This window comes from Ranitomeya imitator, chromosome 2, assembly GCF_032444005.1.
Source record: "Ranitomeya imitator isolate aRanImi1 chromosome 2, aRanImi1.pri, whole genome shotgun sequence".
In the NCBI taxonomy this organism is placed as follows: Eukaryota; Metazoa; Chordata; class Amphibia; order Anura; family Dendrobatidae; genus Ranitomeya; species Ranitomeya imitator.
The window spans coordinates 103,342,880-103,357,003 of record NC_091283.1 but is presented as its reverse complement, the minus strand read 5'-3'; the positions used below and the strand labels follow the sequence as shown (position 1 = coordinate 103,357,003).

The 14,124-nt window shown below is 44.6% G+C and overlaps 1 long non-coding RNA gene across 1 annotated transcript; it reads left to right on the top strand.

Annotated features, from left to right (window-relative positions):
- Positions 1–6,694, top strand: LOC138662003 (uncharacterized). Its single transcript, XR_011317994.1, has 3 exons — positions 1–105; positions 3,897–3,986; positions 6,210–6,694. It is a non-coding gene; the product is annotated as an uncharacterized lncRNA (long non-coding RNA).
- Positions 6,695–14,124: the final 7,430 nt, after the last annotated feature.

The window sequence follows — 14,124 nt, the reverse complement described above, 5'->3', positions numbered from 1 at the left end:
GCCTTGTGTTGTGGAGACGGTCGCTGCAGGAAGTGTGTGCTGGAGGCAGGAAAGCTCTGCTGCCCAGTGACTGTGAGAATCCTGGACAGTGCTGGGAGGCTGAATGTAAGCAAATGTTTGTGGTGAATAATTATTTATCATCATTATTACCCCTTTTCAGGAAATTATCTGGATGTAGAAGTCGGCGCTATGTAAAATCTGGAAATATTTGTAAACGCGTCCAACTGCTTGTTATACCACTGTAGGGCATCTGCCAGCCCAGATCTGACACTGCTAAGTGAATACAGCCAGCCATCATTATATATATATATATATATATATATATACACATACATATACTAGATGGTGGCCCGATTCTAACGCATCGGGTATTCTAGAATATGCATGTCCACATAGTATATTGCCCAATCACGTAGTATATTGCACAGCGACGTAGTATATTGCCCAGTGACGTAGTATACAGCACAGAGCCACGTAGTATATTGCCCAGTCACGTAGTATATTGCCCAGTCACGTAGTATATTGCCCAGCGACGTAGTATATTGCCCAGCGACGTACTATACAGCACAGACACGTAGTATATTGCCCAGCCACGTAGTATACAGCACAGAGCCACGTAGTATACAGCACAGAGCCACGTAGTATATTGTACAGCGACGTAGTATACAGCACAGAGCCATGTAGTATATTGCCCATTCATGTAGTATATCACACAGCCCACATAGTATGTAACACAGCCCACGTAGTATACAGCAGTGTGGGCACCATATCCCTAAAAAAATAATTAAAATAAAAAAAAGTTATATACTCACCTCTTGGGGTCCAGCGGAGCTCTGGCGATAGGCGTGCGGCTGCCGCCATCTTCCATTCCGAGGATGCATTGTGAAATTACCCAGATGACTTAGCGGTCTTGCGAGGCTGCTAAGTCTTCTGGGTAATTTCGCAATGCATCGCAGGGAATGGAAGATGGCAGCCGGCGCGAGCGGCTCGGCGGACAACAGAGGGTGAGAATAGCAGGTTTTTTTGTTTTTTTATTATTTTTAACATTACATTTTTTACTATTGATGCCGCATAGGCAGCATCAATAGTAAAAAGTTGGGGACACACAGGGTTAATAGCAGCGGTAACGGAGTGCGTTACCCGCGGCATAACGCGGTCCGTTACCACCGGCATTAACCCTGTGTTAGCGGTGACCAGAGGGGAGTATGCGGAAGCCGGGCACTGACTGCGGGGAGTAAGGAGTGGCCATTTTCTTCCGGACTGTGCCCGTCGCTGATTTGTCGCCGCAAAACAGCCACGACCAATCAGCGACTTGGATTTCCATGACAGACAGGCCGCGACCAATGAATATCCTTGACAGACAGAAGGACAGACAGACGGAAGTGACCCCTAGACAATTTTATATATATATATATAATAAATAAATATATATATATATATATATACTAGAAGGTGGCCCGATTCTAACGCATCGGGTATTCTAGAATATGCATGTCCACGTAGTATATTGCCCAGCCACGTAGTATATTGGCCAGCCACGTAGTATATTGGCCAGCCATGTAGTATATTTGCCAGCCACGTAGTATATTGCCAAGCCACGTACTATATTGCCAAGCCACGTAGTATATTGCCCAGTCACGTAGTATATTGCCCAGCCACGTAGTATATTGCCCAGTCACGTAGTATATTGCTCAGCCACGTAGTATATTGCACAGTCACGTAGTAGATTGCCCAGTCACGTAGTATATTGCTCAGTCACGTAGTATATTGCCCAGCCACGTAGTATATTGCCCAGCCACGTAATATATTGCACAGCCACGTAGTATATTGCTCAGTCACGTAGTAGATTGCCCAGTCACGTAGTATATTGCCAGGCAACGAAGTATATTGCCAAGCCACGTAGTATATTGCCCAGTCACGTAGTATATTGCTCAGCCACGTAGTATATTGCCCAGTCACGTAGTATATTGCTCAGCCACGTAGTATATTGCCCAGTCACGTAGTATATTGCTCAGTCACGTAGTAGATTGCCCAGCCACGTAGTATATTGCCCAGTGACGTAGTATATTGCCCAGTGACGTAGTATATTGGCCAGTCACGTAGGTATATAACACTGCCCACGCAGTATTTAGCATTGTGGGCACCATATCCCTGTTAAAAAAAAATAATTAAAATAAAAAATAGTTATATACTCACCCCTGGGATCCAGCGAAGCTGTGTGATGCGGCCGCCATCTTCCAATCCCAATATGCATTGCGAAATTAACCAGATGACTTGGCGGTCTCGCGAGACCGCTAACTCTTCTGGGTAAGTTCGCAATGCATCTCTGGGAACGGAAGATGGCGGTCGGCGCGAGCGCATCGTCCGACGGCGAAAGGTGAAAATAGCAGGTTTTTTGTTTTTTTATTATTTTTAACAGTACATCTTTTTACTATTGATGCCGCATAGGCAGCATCAGTAGTAAAAACTTGGTCACACAGGGTTAATAGCAGCGGATACGGAGTGCGTTACCCGTGGCATAACGCTTTTCGTTACCGCTGGCATTAACCCTGTGTGAGCGGTGACTGCGGGGAGTATGGACCGGGGAGTATGGAGCGGGCACTGACTGCGGGGAGTATGGACCGGGGAGTATGGAGCGGAGCGCCGTGGACATTGACTGCGGGGAGTATGGAGCGGAGCGCCGGGGACACTGACTGCGGGGAGTATGGAGCGGGCGCCGGGGACACTGACTGCGGGGAGTATGGAGCGTGCTCTGGGGACACTGACTGCGGGGAGTATGGAGCGGGCAACGGGCACTGTGACTGTAGGGGAGGGACTAATCGGACTGTGCCCATCGCTGATTGGTCGCGGCAGCCATAACAGGCAGCTGCCGAGACCAATCAGCAACGCGGGATTTCCGTTACGGAAGTTGAGGACAGAAAGACGGAAGTACCCCTTAGACAATTATATATAGAGATATAATTGTCTGTGCTGAAATGAAAAGTCTGCACACTGTCACGATTCCCCGTGTTCCCTGCACACTGTCACGATTCCCCCCGTGTTCCCTGCATACTGTCACGATTCCCCCGTGTTCCCTGCACACTGTCACGATTCCCCCCGTGTTCCCTGCATACTGTCACGATTCCCCCGTGTTCCCTGCACACTGTCACAATTCCCCTTTTCCCCTGCACACTGTCATGATCCCCCCGTGTTCCCTGCATACTGTCACGATTCCCCTGTGTTCCCTGCACACTGTCAGGATTCCTCTGTGTTCCCCATGCAGGGGGGCTGTCACATATGCGAATTCCATACTGGCAGTCACGTGCAGGTGTCTAGTTGGCACATGACCACAAATATGGAATCCGCTTATGTACGGGCTCATGACCGCTCACCTTCATGGGGGGGACAGAAGAATTGTCACCGTGTGCGGATCGCACAGTCACAGTTCTGCAATGTGCAGTCATATAGAGTGTCCTGTAGGTATTGTCTGTATTTTCCCAGGTTATCAGAGCCAGGAGCATAACTAAAATGGTGCAGAGGTGGCAGTCACTCACCTCATGTCCCTAGATCAGTGTTCCACATCTCCAGTCCTCAGGAACCACCAACAGATTGTGTTTTCAGGATTTCCTTAGTATTGCACAGGTGAAAGAATTGTTGCCTGGGCAGATATCACCTGGACAATACTAAGGAAATCCTGAAAACATGACCTGTTGATGACTTTTGAGAAGGGCTGGAGTCACCACCCGGCGCACTCGGGCCGGGACCCTGAGCAAGCAGGGGCCCACTTGCCGTTGGGGACACTGGCACACTATGGGGCCTGTGAACTAGGGGCCAATACCAGCGCGGGCTCTTCCACTGGGCTCACCCATGGTGCTTTTAACTGTTTCAAATACTTATCTCTCCCTGTTCCTCTGCAGCTGCGGTTTCTGGGCAGAGGCCAAGGTGACGTCACTACAGCTCTGCACTGCAAGGGTCAGCAGACACTGAGAAGACCAGAACGAGGAGAGGTGAGTATTTGGTTATTTATTTTTTTATCCACAGTTTGAAGAAAAAAGTTGACCGCACCACTCTGCGGCAAAGTCTTTGTGTCACAGGTGTGATTAGAAAGTGCAGGCTATGCCTCAGGATCCCCGGGGCTTGTCCAGGAAGAACATCATTGTATATCATAAGAAATAAGAGGATGGACAGCTCTCACCGATCCTTTTTTTAAAATTCCATGCTTTATTCAAACCATTAAAACATTGTGGCGAAATGGCCGTCGTCAGCACTGGCTCGTACACACCTAAATCCCCTCTCCTGGCCATGATGTTTTAATGGTTTTAATAAAGCATGGAATTTTAAAAGGATCGGTGAGTGCTATCCATCCTCTTATTTCTTAGTAATTATTTTTTATGTATGGCCCATTATATGGGGCCCATTCTGGATGGCCCATTATATGGGGCCCATTCTGGATGGCCCATTATATGGGGCCCATTCTGGATGGCCCATTATATGGGGCCCATTCTGGATGGCCCATTATATGGGGCCCATTCTGGATGGCCCATTATATGGGGCCCATTCTGGATGGCCCATTATATGGGGCCCATTCTGGATGGCCCATTATATGGGGCCCATTCTGGATGGCCCATTATATGGGGCCCATTCTGGATGAAACAATATATGGAGTCCATTATTCTGTATGGAGCAATCTATGGTGCCCATAATACTGCATGGAGCACTATGTTCAGCAACAGATCCAGAAGGGCAAGTGTTAAAAACAACTATTTATTTAAAAAAATGTTTTTTGCTCAAAATTGTTTTTTATCGTATTAGTAAAAATTGCATATCGCTGGGATTGCACCAGACTTACTGACTACTTGTTCTTAGTCTTAGTATATTAGTATATACCATGCTATGACTAAGAACAAGTAGTCAGTCAGTCTGGTGCAATCCCAGGGAAATGCAATTTTTACCTGAGTACTTCTGGTAATCTGCCTGGGGTGGAGGAAAGGACGTCACAGGCCATTTATGGCCCATGGGCTGAAGGTTCATTACCCCTGCCATACATTAGTGAAAAGCCTGCTCAGTCAGTGATTGACGGCAGTGGTGACCTGGTTAGAATAGAAGTGATGGGGAATTGGGGAGGGGTAAGTATTGCTTCTTTATTCATTTTTTAAACCACACTTAAACACCTTTCAAAAAAGTGCTAGCCAACGGCTTAGGCTGAATTACATAGTAACATAGTAAGGCCGAAAAAAGACATTTGTCCATCCAGTTCAGCCTATATTCCATCATAATAAATCCCCAGATCTACGTCCTTCTACAGAACCTAATAATTGTATGATACAATATTGTTCTGCTCCAGGAAGACATCCAGGCCTCTCTTGAACCCCTCGACTGAGTTCGCCATCACCACCTCCTCAGGCAAGCAATTCCAGATTCTCACCGCCCTAACAGTAAAGAATCCTCTTCTATGTTGGTGGAAAAACCTTCTCTCCTCCAGACGCAAAGAATGCCCCCTTGTGCCCGTCACCTTCCTTGGTATAAACAGATCCTCAGCGAGATATTTGTATTGTCCCCTTATATACTTATACATGGTTATTAGGTCGCCCCTCAGTCGTCTTTTTTCTAGACTAAATAATCCTAATTTCGCTAATCTATCTGGGTATTGTAGTTCTCCCATCCCCTTTATTAATTTTGTTGCCCTCCTTTGTACTCTCTCTAGTCCCATTATATCCTTCCTGAGCACCGGTGCCCAAAACTGGACACAGTACTCCATGTGCGGCCTAACTAGGGATTTGTACAGAGGCAGTATAATGCTCTCATCATGTGTATCCAGACCTCTTTTAATGCACCGCATGATCCTGTTTGCCTTGGCAAACGTGTGTGTATCACAGTCTGAGCAGGGACTGCAGTAATCACCCTGTGTCTCCTGACCTGAACTTGACAGCCTTACATATGCCTATGAGGCTGTCCAGTTCGCGGCCGGTGACCCATGGCCAGTCCATACATTGTGGCCTGTGAGCATACTGTGATACATGACCATCTGAATTTGCTGTGTTTCCATAATTTTTTTAATTTTATATCTTGCCTGGAGAGTGTTGTAGAATCAACTGTTCAAGGGCAATGTAGACCTCAAACTCATGATAAATTATTCTGTAAATTATTGTTGCTAAATGTCTTATGTAATATTTCCAGGCCTAAATGTATTATTCTAATTCTGACCATTTCTGTTTGTGCACGGTACCAAGGAATGCAAATAGAATTCTAGCTTGGCCATAAATTCCACTTGTCAATGGAAGGAACGCATCTTCAGAACGAGCAATCAGAATGTCACTTTACAATAAAATTAAAAAACAAACTTGGAAGATCAGAAGTCAAGGTACCGAAGAGTGAAAGTGGGGAAGAAACCTTCTTGATCCTATGCCACCACCTAAGAATTCCCCCAGAGAAGATAAGACTGATTTGTTCAGGAAAGGTAGTAACGAAGGACAATATATCTTCTTTTTTGGCCAACGGAGCGGTGTTTCAGGCATTTGGAGAAGTAGCTGAAGATGAAACTGGCTTGGATGTCAGAGACATTGAGGTGCTGATGGATCAACTATCAGTGGAGAGGAACGTGGCAGTAAAAGCTTTAAGGAAGACTGGAGATCTCATTGACGCTATCCTGTATGTTTCTGATAATTTGTAGACACTCATGTAACAGCTTGTAAATAAACAATCCTTATATTAGTAACACAGTCTGTCCTTATTACTCTTGTTAGTATTCATGGTCATATGTTGGCTCAGAATTCTCCACCATTTGTTTTGGGAGCAGGGTAAGGACAGGTTTTTGTTTTTTTATTACCAAGGCAAGTGAGGACTCAAGATGGAAGTAACTATTGTATGGGGCAATACAGAGGACTTATTTTAGTTTATGGAGGAACAATGGCGCATTATTATATGGAGGAATACTGGGGACATTATTGTTATATTGTTCTTGCAGCATAATGGGGCGCTACTACAGTACTATAAGAATGCACAGAGAGGCCATTATTACTATGTGGAGTCACAATGGGGCATCATGACTATATGAAGGTACAGAGAGGGCTTTATTATTATGTGGAGGCACAATGAGTGCATTATTATGTGGAAGCATGATGAGAACACTTACTATGTGAAGGCACAATGGGGTCATTAATACTATGTGGAGGCACAAAGGGGACAGTATTACTATGTAGAAGAACAAAGGGGGCACTATTACTATGGGGCAAAACAATGGGGGCATTATTACTCTGGAGGCACAGAGGGGACATTTACAATACAGTACACAATGGGGGCATTATTACTATGTAGCTACAGAGGGGACACTGTTACAATGCAGGACAAATGGGGGCATTATTACTAATGTGGAGGCACAGAGGGGCCACTTACAAAACAAGACACAATGGGGGCATTATTAGTATGGAGGCACAGAGGGGACGCTTAAAATACAGAACACTGGGCATTATTACTATGTGGAGTCACAGAGGGGACACTTACAATACAGTACACAATGTGGGCATTATTACTATGTGGAGGCACAGAGGGGACACTTACAATACAGTACACAATGTGGGCATTATTACTATGTGGAGGCACAGGGGGGACACTTACAATACAGTACACAATGTGGGCATTATTACTATGTGGAGGCACAGAGGGGACACTTACAATACAGTACACAATGTGGGCATTATTACTATGTGGAGGCACAGAGGGGACACTGTTACAATGCAGTACACAATGTGGGCATTATTACTATGTGGAGGCACAGAAGGGACACTTACAATACAGTGCACAATGTGGGCATTATTACTATGTGGAGGCACAGAGGGGACACTGTTACAATACAGTACACAATGTGGACATTATTACTCTGTGGAGTCACAGGGGGACACTTACAATACAGTACACAATGTGGGCATTATTACTATGTGGAGGCACAGAGGCGACACTGTTACAATACAGTGCACTGTGGGCATTATTACTATGTGGAGGCACAGAGGCGACACTGTTACAATACAGTACACAATGTGGACATTATTACTCTGTGGAGGCACAGGGGGACACTTACAATACAGTACACAATGTGGGCATTATTACTATGTGGAGGCACAGAGGGGACACTGTTACAATACAGTACACAATGTGGGCATTATTACTATGTGGAGGCACAGAGGCGACACTGTTACAATACAGTGCACTGTGGGCATTATTACTATGTGGAGGCACAGAGGCGACACTGTTACAATACAGTACACAATGTGGGCATTATTACTATGTGGAGGCACAGAGGGGACACTGTTACAATACAGTACACAATGTGGACATTATTACTCTGGAGGCACAGGGGGACACTTACAATACAGTACACAATGTGGGCATTATTACTATGTGGAGGCACAGAGGGGACACTGTTACAATGCAGTACACAATGTGGGCATTATTACTATGTGGAGGCACAGAGGGGACACTGTTACAATACAGTACACAATGTGGGCATTATTACTATGTGGAGGCACAGAGGGGACACTGTTACAATGCAGTACACAATGTGGGCATTATTACTATGTGGAGGCACAGAGGCGACACTGTTACAATACAGTACACAATGTGGGCATTATTACTATGTGGAGGCACAGAGGGGACACTGTTACAATGCAGTACACAATGTGGGCATTATTACTATGTGGAGGCACAGAGGGGACACTGTTACAATACAGTACACAATGTGGGCATTATTACTATGTGGAGGCACAGAGGCGACACTGTTACAATACAGTGCACTGTGGGCATTATTACTATGTGGAGGCACAGAGGCGACACTGTTACAATACAGTACACAATGTGGACATTATTACTCTGTGGAGGCACAGGGGGACACTTACAATACAGTACACAATGTGGGCATTATTACTATGTGGAGGCACAGAGGGGACACTGTTACAATACAGTACACAATGTGGGCATTATTACTATGTGGAGGCACAGAGGCGACACTGTTACAATACAGTGCACTGTGGGCATTATTACTATGTGGAGGCACAGGGGGGACACTTACAATACAGTACACAATGTGGGCATTATTACTATGTGGAGGCACAGAGGGGACACTGTTACAATACAGTACACAATGTGGGCATTATTACTATGTGGAGGCACAGAGGGGACACTTACAATACAGTACACAATGTGGGCATTATTACTATGTGGAGGCACAGAGGGGACACTGTTACAATGCAGTACACAATGTGGGCATTATTACTATGTGGAGGCACAGAAGGGACACTTACAATACAGTGCACAATGTGGGCATTATTACTATGTGGAGGCACAGAGGGGACACTGTTACAATACAGTACACAATGTGGACATTATTACTCTGTGGAGTCACAGGGGGACACTTACAATACAGTACACAATGTGGGCATTATTACTATGTGGAGGCACAGAGGCGACACTGTTACAATACAGTGCACTGTGGGCATTATTACTATGTGGAGGCACAGAGGCGACACTGTTACAATACAGTACACAATGTGGACATTATTACTCTGTGGAGGCACAGGGGGACACTTACAATACAGTACACAATGTGGGCATTATTACTATGTGGAGGCACAGAGGGGACACTGTTACAATACAGTACACAATGTGGGCATTATTACTATGTGGAGGCACAGAGGCGACACTGTTACAATACAGTGCACTGTGGGCATTATTACTATGTGGAGGCACAGAGGCGACACTGTTACAATACAGTACACAATGTGGGCATTATTACTATGTGGAGGCACAGAGGGGACACTGTTACAATACAGTACACAATGTGGACATTATTACTCTGGAGGCACAGGGGGACACTTACAATACAGTACACAATGTGGGCATTATTACTATGTGGAGGCACAGAGGGGACACTGTTACAATACTGTACACAATGTGGGCATTATTACTATGTGGAGGCACAGAGGCGACACTGTTACAATACAGTGCACTGTGGGCATTATTACTATGTGGAGGCACAGAGGCGACACTGTTACAATACAGTACACAATGTGGGCATTATTACTATGTGGAGGCACAGAGGGGACACTGTTACAATGCAGTACACAATGTGGGCATTATTACTATGTGGAGGCACAGAGGGGACACTGTTACAATACAGTACACAATGTGGGCATTATTACTATGTGGAGGCACAGAGGGGACACTGTTACAATGCAGTACACAATGTGGGCATTATTACTATGTGGAGGCACAGAGGCGACACTGTTACAATACAGTACACAATGTGGGCATTATTACTATGTGGAGGCACAGAGGGGACACTGTTACAATGCAGTACACAATGTGGGCATTATTACTATGTGGAGGCACAGAGGGGACACTGTTACAATACAGTACACAATGTGGGCATTATTACTATGTGGAGGCACAGAGGGGACACTGTTACAATACAGTGCACTGTGGGCATTATTACTATGTGGAGGCACAGAGGCGACACTGTTACAATACAGTACACAATGTGGACATTATTACTCTGTGGAGGCACAGGGGGACACTTACAATACAGTACACAATGTGGGCATTATTACTATGTGGAGGCACAGAGGGGACACTGTTACAATACAGTACACAATGTGGGCATTATTACTATGTGGAGGCACAGAGGCGACACTGTTACAATACAGTGCACTGTGGGCATTATTACTATGTGGAGGCACAGAGGCGACACTGTTACAATACAGTACACAATGTGGGCATTATTACTATGTGGAGGCACAGAGGGGACACTGTTACAATACAGTACACAATGTGGACATTATTACTCTGTGGAGGCACAGGGGGACACTTACAATACAGTACACAATGTGGGCATTATTACTATGTGGAGGCACAGAGGGGACACTGTTACAATACAGTACACAATGTGGGCATTATTACTATGTGGAGGCACAGAGGCGACACTGTTACAATACAGTGCACTGTGGGCATTATTACTATGTGGAGGCACAGAGGCGACACTGTTACAATACAGTACACAATGTGGGCATTATTACTATGTGGAGGCACAGAGGGGACACTGTTACAATGCAGTACACAATGTGGGCATTATTACTATGTGGAGGCACAGAGGGGACACTGTTACAATACAGTACACAATGTGGGCATTATTACTATGTGGAGGCACAGAGGGGACACTGTTACAATGCAGTACACAATGTGGGCATTATTACTATGTGGAGGCACAGAAGGGACACTGTTACAATACAGTACACAATGTGGGCATTATTACTATGTGGAGGCACAGAAGGGACACTGTTACAATACAGTACACAATGTGGGCATTATTACTATGTGGAGGCACAGAGGGGACACTGTTACAATACAGTACACAATGTGGGCATTATTACTATGTGGAGGCACAGAGGCGACACTGTTACAATACAGTGCACTGTGGGCATTATTACTATGTGGAGGCACAGAGGCGACACTGTTACAATACAGTACACAATGTGGGCATTATTACTATGTGGAGGCACAGAGGGGACACTGTTACAATGCAGTACACAATGTGGGCATTATTACTATGTGGAGGCACAGAGGGGACACTGTTACAATACAGTACACAATGTGGGCATTATTACTATGTGGAGGCACAGAGGGGACACTGTTACAATGCAGTACACAATGTGGGCATTATTACTATGTGGAGGCACAGAAGGGACACTGTTACAATACAGTACACAATGTGGGCATTATTACTATGTGGAGGCACAGAGGGGACACTTACAATAGAGAACACAAGATGGGCATTATTACTATGTGAAGGATAAGGGGGAACACTTACTATGTGGGGCATAGAAGAGGGATACTATTACTGTGAATAGCATTGGGGGACAGTTTTACGGTCTATGGCACTGGATGATTATAGCACTCATGTTAGGAAGAAAGCTCTTTACAAATTATTTCCATCATACGCATAATGTTTTCTCTTTTCTGAGGTGCATTTGTTTTTTTTTCCCAAAAAATATAAAGCCTGTAAGGATCCTCCTTGACATTGAGTAGCACGTGGCTCTTACTCTAATAGATGAGCTGGCTTGCCACTTCCTTTCACTTATGCAACTAACCTCTATGTTGTATACTTGCTGCTATGTTACTGTACCTAATGTTTCTGCTGTGTAATGTCAGAGCCGCAGGTTGCTGATTAACCCATGCCTGTGGTTTCCAATTTCTTATTTTTGTTCGTAGAAGCTTTCTAGCTTTCTTATTTGCCTGACATACCTTGTATCATATTCTTGTCATTTAGACCCTTAAGTGAATTGAAGATTGTGTAATCGGTACATTCTGTAATCAGGCGCGGCTTGTTGTGAAACACTTTTTGGCAGCGACTATGACTTTTATAAGAGTTATAACTATTGTTGAATTCTGAGATACATTTTTCTCCGGTTGCTTATATGGTGAAGTCACTTTTCCTTTTTTTGTCCTGTGGTATTTGGATTTTTGTGCCAAAATTGGATACATGCTTCATGGTTTAGTGCAAAACGCTGCATATTCTGCTAAAGTGTTGCAAAAGATGCGCTAAAAATTCAGACATACATAAATTTAACCCAGGGGAGACCAGAGTATATTTGTGCAGTTTGCAACTTTCTTTTGCAATTGATGAGTTTGTCAAAAATATCTGGAAACCCCAAACTCCACCCACATTGAAAAACATAAAGAGAAAAAGTTGTGCACATAGAAAATAGACTTTAAAACAAAAACAAGAACACATTCAAAGAAGAATAAGGCAGACATGAAAAGCGCGAAAAATTGAGACAAAAAGGCACAAATGCAACAATGAATCTCAAGCTCTTTCTCTCTATGCTTCTGTATCCTTCTAGTTTGTTGTGATAACCTAAATTCTAATTAATAGGAAATAATTTAATTTTGTTCATTAAAGGGGTTAATCCCCCTAGTCTTTAACAAATGTTTTGAGGACATGACAATGTTGCACTTACTAATATACTCCATCAGCAGCCATTCTTTTTTTTTATCCAAAATCTTTTATTGAGAGCAAAACATAGCAGAGTACAATAAATGCATAGAGTCGCAGATCAACAACACATATCAAATTAAAACTACAGAAATGTGAGCTAAACAGTTTGACCTGCAACAACTTGAGTCCGAACTCTCATTTTGTTATAACTAGTGATGAGCGAATATACTCATTACTCGAGATTTCCCGAGCACGCCCATGTGTCCTCTGAGTATTTTTTAGTGCTCAGAAATGTAGTTTTTATTGCTGCAGCTGAATGATTTACATCTGTTAGCCAGCATAAGTACATGTGGGGGTTGCCTGGTTGTTAGGGAATCCCCACATGTAATCAAGCTGGCTAAGAGATGTAAATCATTCAGCTGCGGCGATAAAAACAATCTCCGAGAACTAAAAAATACTCGGAGGACACCCGAGCGTACTTGAGAAATCTTGAGTAACGAGTATATTCGCTCATCACTAGTTATAACAAGAAATACAAACACAACCAAGGGTAGAGGGCGGAAAGGAAAGGTGTTGAGTGAGACAAGCAACAGACCTAAAACAAATAAACAGTGATACTGGGGATGTAGAAAGTAAAGGGCCTAGTATCAAGCAAGTCTAGACTCAGTGAAGAAGGGCATTATCTGTTATGGCCAATAGAGGGGCTGCTAAGGAAGAATCCAGCTAGGGCCCAAGAACGAATTATTTTTTTTCCTTCTGCTTAAGGCTTCTTTCACACTAGCGTCGGAATCTCCCCGTTGCAATGCGTCGGGGAGAGATTCCGACGCTAGCGTTTAACGCATTGCACAATGGAGGCAGCGGATGCATTTCTCTGGCGCATCCGCTGCCCCATTGTGAGGTGGGGGCGGAGTTCCGGCCGCGCATGCGCGGTCGGAAAAAGCGGTCCGTCAGGAGCAAAAAACGTTACATGTAGCGTTTTTTGCTCCCGACGGTCCGCCAAAGCACGACGCATCCGTCGCTCAACGGATGCGACGTGTGGCAATCCGTCGCAAATGCGTCGTCAATACAAGTCTATGGGGAAAAAACGCATCCTGCAAGCACTTTTGCAGGATGCGTTTTTTCTGCAAAACGACGCATTGTGACGGATTGCAGAAAACGCTAGT